The 7,247-nt window shown below is 40.9% G+C and overlaps 1 long non-coding RNA gene across 1 annotated transcript; it reads left to right on the plus strand.

Moving 5' to 3' along the window:
- Window positions 1-444: 444 nt before the first annotated feature.
- LOC111838564 (uncharacterized) lies at window positions 445-5,448 on the plus strand. Its single transcript, XR_002836903.2, has 2 exons — window positions 445-658; window positions 5,198-5,448. It is a non-coding gene; the product is annotated as an uncharacterized lncRNA (long non-coding RNA).
- The last annotated feature ends 1,799 nt before the right edge of the window (window positions 5,449-7,247 follow it).

A 7,247-nucleotide genomic window follows, 5' to 3' on the forward strand; every position in this document is an offset into this window, starting at 1 on the left:
CTCCATTAAATGTTGTTATTGACAGGTCCATCAGATTATTCAAAGGAAGTTGCGTATATTTTCTTAAGTGTTCCCAGTATTATTACTTGCTGTCATGTTGATGCCAACCATACAGATGACAGACAGACACTTTTTGTCCAAAATAACAATATTTCGGTGGTTAATATTCCAGCTCACTGTGTCTGAATCTGTTAGGGCATTGTTTTGTAATTTTCTGTAAGGCTTTGCATCAAAATATTATATAATGATTTATAAGTGAGTGGTACAAACATAAATCCTATGGTCCAGCCTTTGGCCGAGGAATGGATTTCAACACTGCTGTGGCAAAGCCAAGCCACAAGTTGTGTGAAAATTGTGCACTACCCGGGATTAATGCCAATGGACAAATTCCCTCCTCCTTGTAGCCGAGTTCAGCCTGTTAAAGGGGACAGTTTGCCCCCGGAACCTTCCACTGAGAGACTACCGATTTGTAGCGGTGACCGATACAGTTACCCACAACCGGTTACAACACAAATAAATAATTCGCGGCAAAGAAAATTACTCTGAATCGCAAGTGGTTTGCGTCCTCAGACAAAGCTGCGTCAGGTTCCTGGAACTGTCACACCTGAGAAGACCGACGGATGTTATGAATGAGGGGAGGACAGCCAGGTGGACCCAGGTACGAAAGTGCCAGTTCTGTTGCACGGACGTCAGTCTGTCATTGTCACAATTATAGAAACACAACACCATCGTGCATTGAGAACTTAATGGAAGTTCCTGTTCCCCCGAGTTCTCTCCTCTGTTTATTAACATGTCAACACTGCCAGGGACACACCTTTTAGGACATCTGGTATTTCTGTGCATTTATTGTACTTTTTACAGGGAATTTGATTTTGGTGTTCCCTAGTGAAAGAGCCATGCTGTGTAACAGTGGATTGATGTCAAGACCCACACAGAAGCCCAGAGGGTCATGGGGCTCTTTTGGGGGGGCTGCCTATCAATAGAGCACTGGGAAAGATAAGAATAAATGGTTAATGACTGTGCTTAATGAGCTTGGTTACCTTGATTTTATAGTGAAAAAAATGATGGAACAAAAGGGTGGAGGTAGGGAAAAAAAATCATTTTAATAGAAACTAAATTCTGTGGGGTTTTAAGGCATCTGGGACAAGCAGGGGAGACAGTAAAATGATTTGCAAAGGGTAAGAAATTAATCCCTAATCTGTTTTCTTTACAGGAAAAGACATATCACTCAACCATTTTCTTAAACAAAACCGTCATTCAGCATCTGTTCTTATATTCTGTATTGTGTGTGATTCTTGAGAAAAAAATTGGAGATATTTGTTTGTATATGTCGTCGGGATCCATTAATGGGAAAAGATCACGCTCAGCCAAAGCGTAATACCAATTAAACTACGTCCGTGGATTAATTCTCCCCTTTAATTGATGTAGCCCGAAGTCAAAACCTGGATATGCGAGGCGCGCACCTACATGATCAAAAGCGTGAAGCCCCGCCGCCCCTCTTCCCGGGAGACGCGTAAGGCGGCGGGCGCAGCGCGAACGGGGCGGAGCTGACCCAGAAGTCGGGGGGCAGGAGAGGAAGAAGGGCCGGGAGGACCTGGGCGGGTGGGTGCAAACACCTGGGGCGTCTGTGCTAGTGCTAGCTGTATCTGCGAAGTGTACGTCTGTCTTAATGCTTTTCTCTTTAGACAACGTTGTTGCCGATAGGAACACGGGCTAATATTAGCATTTTCCACACGTATATGGAGAAAGTGCAACAATGCACAATCGTGTATTTATATAAGGTGAACTGAAGCACAGATGATGTGTCAGGATTATAATGCAAATTACACAAATTACAGCATTTTCATATTATAGTACATATATATACACCAAATTCTCATGCTTTGGATATTCCCATAAACTCGGCAAGCACGTTGTCACCTTTTTTTTTTTTTTGCATATTTAATCTGTTTATTATTCGTTGTATGAAATCAGGTCAGCTGGATCCGTTCATTAGCTCAGGTGTCACGGCTTTCGATCATAAATCGAGGTCCTCGCCTGCTATGTTGCGCCGCAGCCACCTAGAAATGAACATCGCTGGGTCCTCCCCTTCGGAGGGGCTGATGAGATTAATGGCAGCCATTTCTGGTCTGGTTTATTGTTTCTAGTGCACTGCTCAGGTTTTTTTGTCACTTAACGCTAATATTAGCGGTCATTGCTAAAACGGTACTTACTTTATCTTGCCTAATCACCCCCAGTGACAGCCCCTGTCACCGGGGGTAGTTTGACGCGAGTACTCTCTGTGCATTATTTCCTGGTCTCTAGAGTACCAGGGTTTTCTGTATTTATCTCGGGGCCAGATATCTCCTTATGTGTACAAGTGCCAACAGGAGCTCCCTAGAGATGCCCCAGTTAATTGAATACATTAAAGGGAAGCCAGCCCGGGGCTGTATTTATTTTCTGTGTTTCTGAGACTTGTTTAAACAAGACCTACACTGACGTGGCTGGCTGTTCCTGAGCATGCGCATGAAGCCCTGCTCCCAGCTCCGGCCTCCTAGTCCCTGTCTAGTCTCAGACCACAGCACTATATGGAATCCAGAGGAAAGCTTAGAAAATAAAGATTATTCAGTGTGTCTTTTTAAAGACAGCTGAATAATTTATCCAAATACAATATTGATCCAAGACAAACACATTTCGATTTCACAATAACTGCATGGCTATAAATTTTATTTAAATGTATGTATGAATTTTCAAGACAACCGATATTTGCCAGTACAAGAACATGATCGCTTGACTGTCACAAACCCTACAAATTACTTTGCAGCCTTTAAAAGAAGATTTTCAAAAATAATTCATTTGTCTTGTGCGCAGTGAATATGCTATTCCAAAAATTGCAGCTCTTAATTAAATTCGATTCTCACTTGCAGTAGTATCACTGGGATTTGGGATGTGTGGTGATGTTTCAGAGACATGCTGAGATGTCTTTGTTTTCTGAAGTGTGCTGTGGTTTGTTTTTCTACCTAGATGTCATATCCATTAGGTTATTCACTGGCATCATCACATCTTCATTAATTGAAACTTGAAATTACTCCCGTGGTCATTTTTCTTATAGATATCCAGCAGCGTCTCCACTCTAAATGGTCCATAGTGTGTGTTCTGTGACGCACTGGCACCTCCTCCAGGATATACCCCCCATGTGCCCTGTGCTGCTTTGGATGGGTCCCACCCAGAGGTGGACAGTTCAGGTCCAGAAAGTAAAAATCCAGACCAAGATTTTGTTTCAAGCAACCAGTTAAGTATTCTGTGACTGCAACTCTTTGGCTGTGTCCAGATTCAGGGGCTGTGTCCTTCGAAAGACGCTGTCTATGAAGGAGTACCTTTTGTAGGCTGCGTTCTTCGAAGGTCGAACGAAAAGCGTTGTTAAATGGAGCGGTCTGGCCTACGGATAAGTTCCTATTTGCGTCACCAGCTGTTCCCGCCTTTACCCTTGAGTCACAAAGTGCCGCTCCTATCGCCAAGCTGAGACACGCCCACTTTACCCCTGTGCAATGAATCTTGGGATATGCTGGACTGCGAAGGATCCATCGGGTGCATCTATTGCAAGTCGAAGGATGCATTTCTAGACTGCATTTGAAAGAGCCTTCGAAATGGGACAGTCTTGTCGCGCCGCTTTGATGCTTTTGGTCTTCGAATGCAGCAAGTTAGAATGATGCCGCCCGTGAATTTGGACAGTCTTTATAGACCACCGGTTAGTTGAAACAAAATCTTGGTCTACATTTTTACTTTCTGGACCTGAACTATCCACCTCCGGTCCCACCCCCTCCCCCAGTGAGCCTGATTAGGATAAATAGTTCGAAGATAGATGGATAGATGCATCCATCAATCATCTCATCCTTCTAAGGTCAGCAGAAAACACCCTCAATCATAAGATCACTATTCATGAAAGTCAGTCATTTCATATCACATGACAAGAAACTGGAAATTCCACAAGAGCAAATGTCACCATAAAGGACAAAATCACAATCATCAGAGGTAAATAGAAAAGAGGCCAAACACACCTTCACTAACTCGAAGCGTATTTAGTCAAAATGTTGGGTTTGGGGCAGGCTCCACGTTCAAACTCTAGCTTGAAGTTTACTGCTATACACAAACCTTTACTTATAAGTAACACTAATATGAACATACTCAGTAGTTACACGTTTGTGTGTTTACGTCTTTCCAGTTTTTCTTTTATTTCTGTTTTCTTAGGTATCGCTCTTCCACCAGTGTCTAGCGGACGTGATTGTTTAATCTCCCTCTTTATATAAAGTGGTCTCTTATCAAAGATTTCTCCGCTTCATTTTATCTGGATCTGTAGTGTCCGGGGACTTGTCCACCGTCTGCTCTTGAAAGGGCCAGCTCTATTTTGAATACGTAAAAAGGGTTTAATATGAAATTCCATATAATATGGATGCTAAAGTAAGTTTTAAGACGAACATGGTGATTAAGAGGAAATGTACCGGGCATTTATATACCAAGACTGTGAGCTAATTAACCAACGAGCATAAAGATTCATGCTTTAGACCAAAATTTTAATTTGCCACATAAATGTGCCTGCTGTAGGCAGCATTTAATCACCTTCCTGACAGGAGTAACTACTTTCATTTAACCTTGTCTGAAGATCATGAATTCTAACATGTTTAATTGGATACATCATTTAACAGAATGAACAGAGCAAATTTCCTCAATTCAAAGGGTCTGATTGACAGAGACCAGTAGTAAGACCCGCCACAATTAAACCTGATCGGTATTCGCAGCTCTGTCCTCCATTGCTATAGCGATGTGCCTTCGTTTGATCACAAAGAAGCCCCATCGAACTTCGCTTTGCTTCAAAAACTTGTCTTTGCTCAACAAACTGAGATGATTCTCTGATCAGGAAATACGTGCACAGATTCCCTAGACTCAGGACACAATGACAATTATCTTACATTCACGTTAACTTATCTAACATTTTTAGCCAAAGAAATTTAGAGGGGAGGGAAAGGTTAGCATTTATATACCCTCCTTAGGATTTAAACATATAACCTTTGCAATGTTAGCAAGATACTCTACTTGTTGAGCTACCTTGCAATACCGTGTTTGTTGTTAATAGTGCCGGACTAATTAAAATGTTTCAAGTTGACAATGGTTTCTTTCGTTGGCTTTCAAAGTAATTACTTTGTCTTTCACCCTTTCGCAGATGTTTCCTGCTCGAATGTGGAAACTGTGTCAAGCAGCGTGCCGTGGAAAGTGTGGCTGGCACTTAATTGTTTTCGCGCCTAAACGCCGACTCCAGAGAATGAATTTAATCATCGTGCCAGACTTCTCCTCTATGTCGAAATCGAACCAGCTAAAGGAGGTTTGGTTAAGCAACCAAGCTCCAGGCTTTAATTTAATCTTTTGAATTACATTTTTTTTTCTGAAACAAAATTGAATATGTTATTTAAATGATCTTTGCTGTTGAGAGGCTCCTGATTTCTCAGGAAATTGCCGTTGGGACCAAACTTCTATTCAAAGTCCCTCTTTAAAGCAAGATGAGTTACTCCCAGGATTTATGATGTTGATGACATGCATATAACAATATAAAATTATCTGCTGAACAATAACAAGAAAAACTTAACAAGACCATCAAAACCACTTGAAAAAAGCCCTACAGTTCTTCATCAGAAATCATAAAGGATTCTCCTACGTAAAGGACTGGGTATTTTTCTTTAGTTAGAACCTTCATTTCTGTAGAAATCCTCTGAAATTGTTTGCCAGCATCAAGAATTAAAATGTGTTTGGTTTTGTATGACCTTAAGGTACAGGGTGTAATCGTGCAAAATTAACAGTAGTTAAAAAAAATGTAAAATAAAAACACCCCCAAAATATCCCAAAACTTTAAGGAACTTTGTCGTATAATTAGTTGCAAGGGTAGTAGACAATATATTTTCTTACATCATTATTTAATATTAGCCTTTCCAATTATATAATTGTCAGTGTTTCTTTCTGCATATATTATAGTCATGTTTTAGAACAGATTTTTTTTTTGTAAAATACTTTCCAGGGATGCTTGGATAACAGACACGGTGACACTTAAAGGCGAGATTGGGGTGTTTAAATGCTGTCAATCTGCTGTGAGATGCTGTAGACACCCAGGGCTAGATGTGTAAAAATAAACCCAGAACCTCACAGCTCTTATGGGCTGTTTTCTCACACAATGACAAAGAGTGATTATTTTAAAATTACAGCAACATTTTAAGCAAGTCAACAGATGATTAAAAAGTCTTTTATAAAAGTAGTCAATAATATGAATTCATAGCAACACTTTTCTTTCCTTAATTCATCTTCAACAAGCTTTAATTAAGTGTTTTATGGGTGTTCTTTTGTGCGCATTTTGTTCATTTTGAATCATTGTGTAGCCAATGGAGTGTTAAAGTAACAACATGAAATTAAGATATTCTCTACAGTCTCCAGACATTTCAATCTAATCTGAAGTTGATCACAAAGGCCCCTCTTACAGACTTCTCTAGATGTGCCAAAGAAAGTCTGTGTCCTTTTGAGATGAAACGTCTGAGGATACCACAGCCACATTATCTTTCTTCAAACCTCGTCAGAACTGTAGAAAACTCCTGTTCCCTTATGCTTGGCAAAAGTCATTGAGAAGGTTTCCAAAGTTATGAGGTCGGGGTACCACAGTTCTTTTCGTTCTGATGCCCTAACCGTCACGGAGCCCACGTCCTCCCAAGCCTGTTCCACAGCATGACATATAGATTGCATCCAGAATCGCGTACTGAATTTCCTTAGCAGCCATTAATGTAATGCATGCAGTATGTTTGCTTGAAAACACAGTGCATGTTCTCAGACAAATGGCAGTCATCATCTTGCATGTTACTGGACCTGAATATTTACCGATGATGTAGCTTGACCCCTGCAAAATCTAAACACTGTAGAAAACTATCAACGATAAAAATACATATTCAAATTTGTTCAAATATGGTACTTCTTCCACCATCTTGACAAAAACTGAAACTTTTTGTCTGTTTTTGCAGCTAAAGCAGCCTAATTGTGCATTACATTTACATAGTGCTTTTCAAGACACCCAAAGAGCTTTACAGAACCAGTGGGGAGCCACTTTAACCCCCACCACTGAGTAGCCCCCACCACTGAGTAGCCCCCACCTGGATGATGCGACGGCAGCCATTCTGCACCAGTATGCTCACCACACAGTAGCTAAGGTGATGACAGGGCAGGGGAGAATTCAACAGTTA

Source organism: Paramormyrops kingsleyae, chromosome 16 (assembly GCF_048594095.1).
Source record: "Paramormyrops kingsleyae isolate MSU_618 chromosome 16, PKINGS_0.4, whole genome shotgun sequence".
Taxonomy (NCBI): Eukaryota; Metazoa; Chordata; class Actinopteri; order Osteoglossiformes; family Mormyridae; genus Paramormyrops; species Paramormyrops kingsleyae.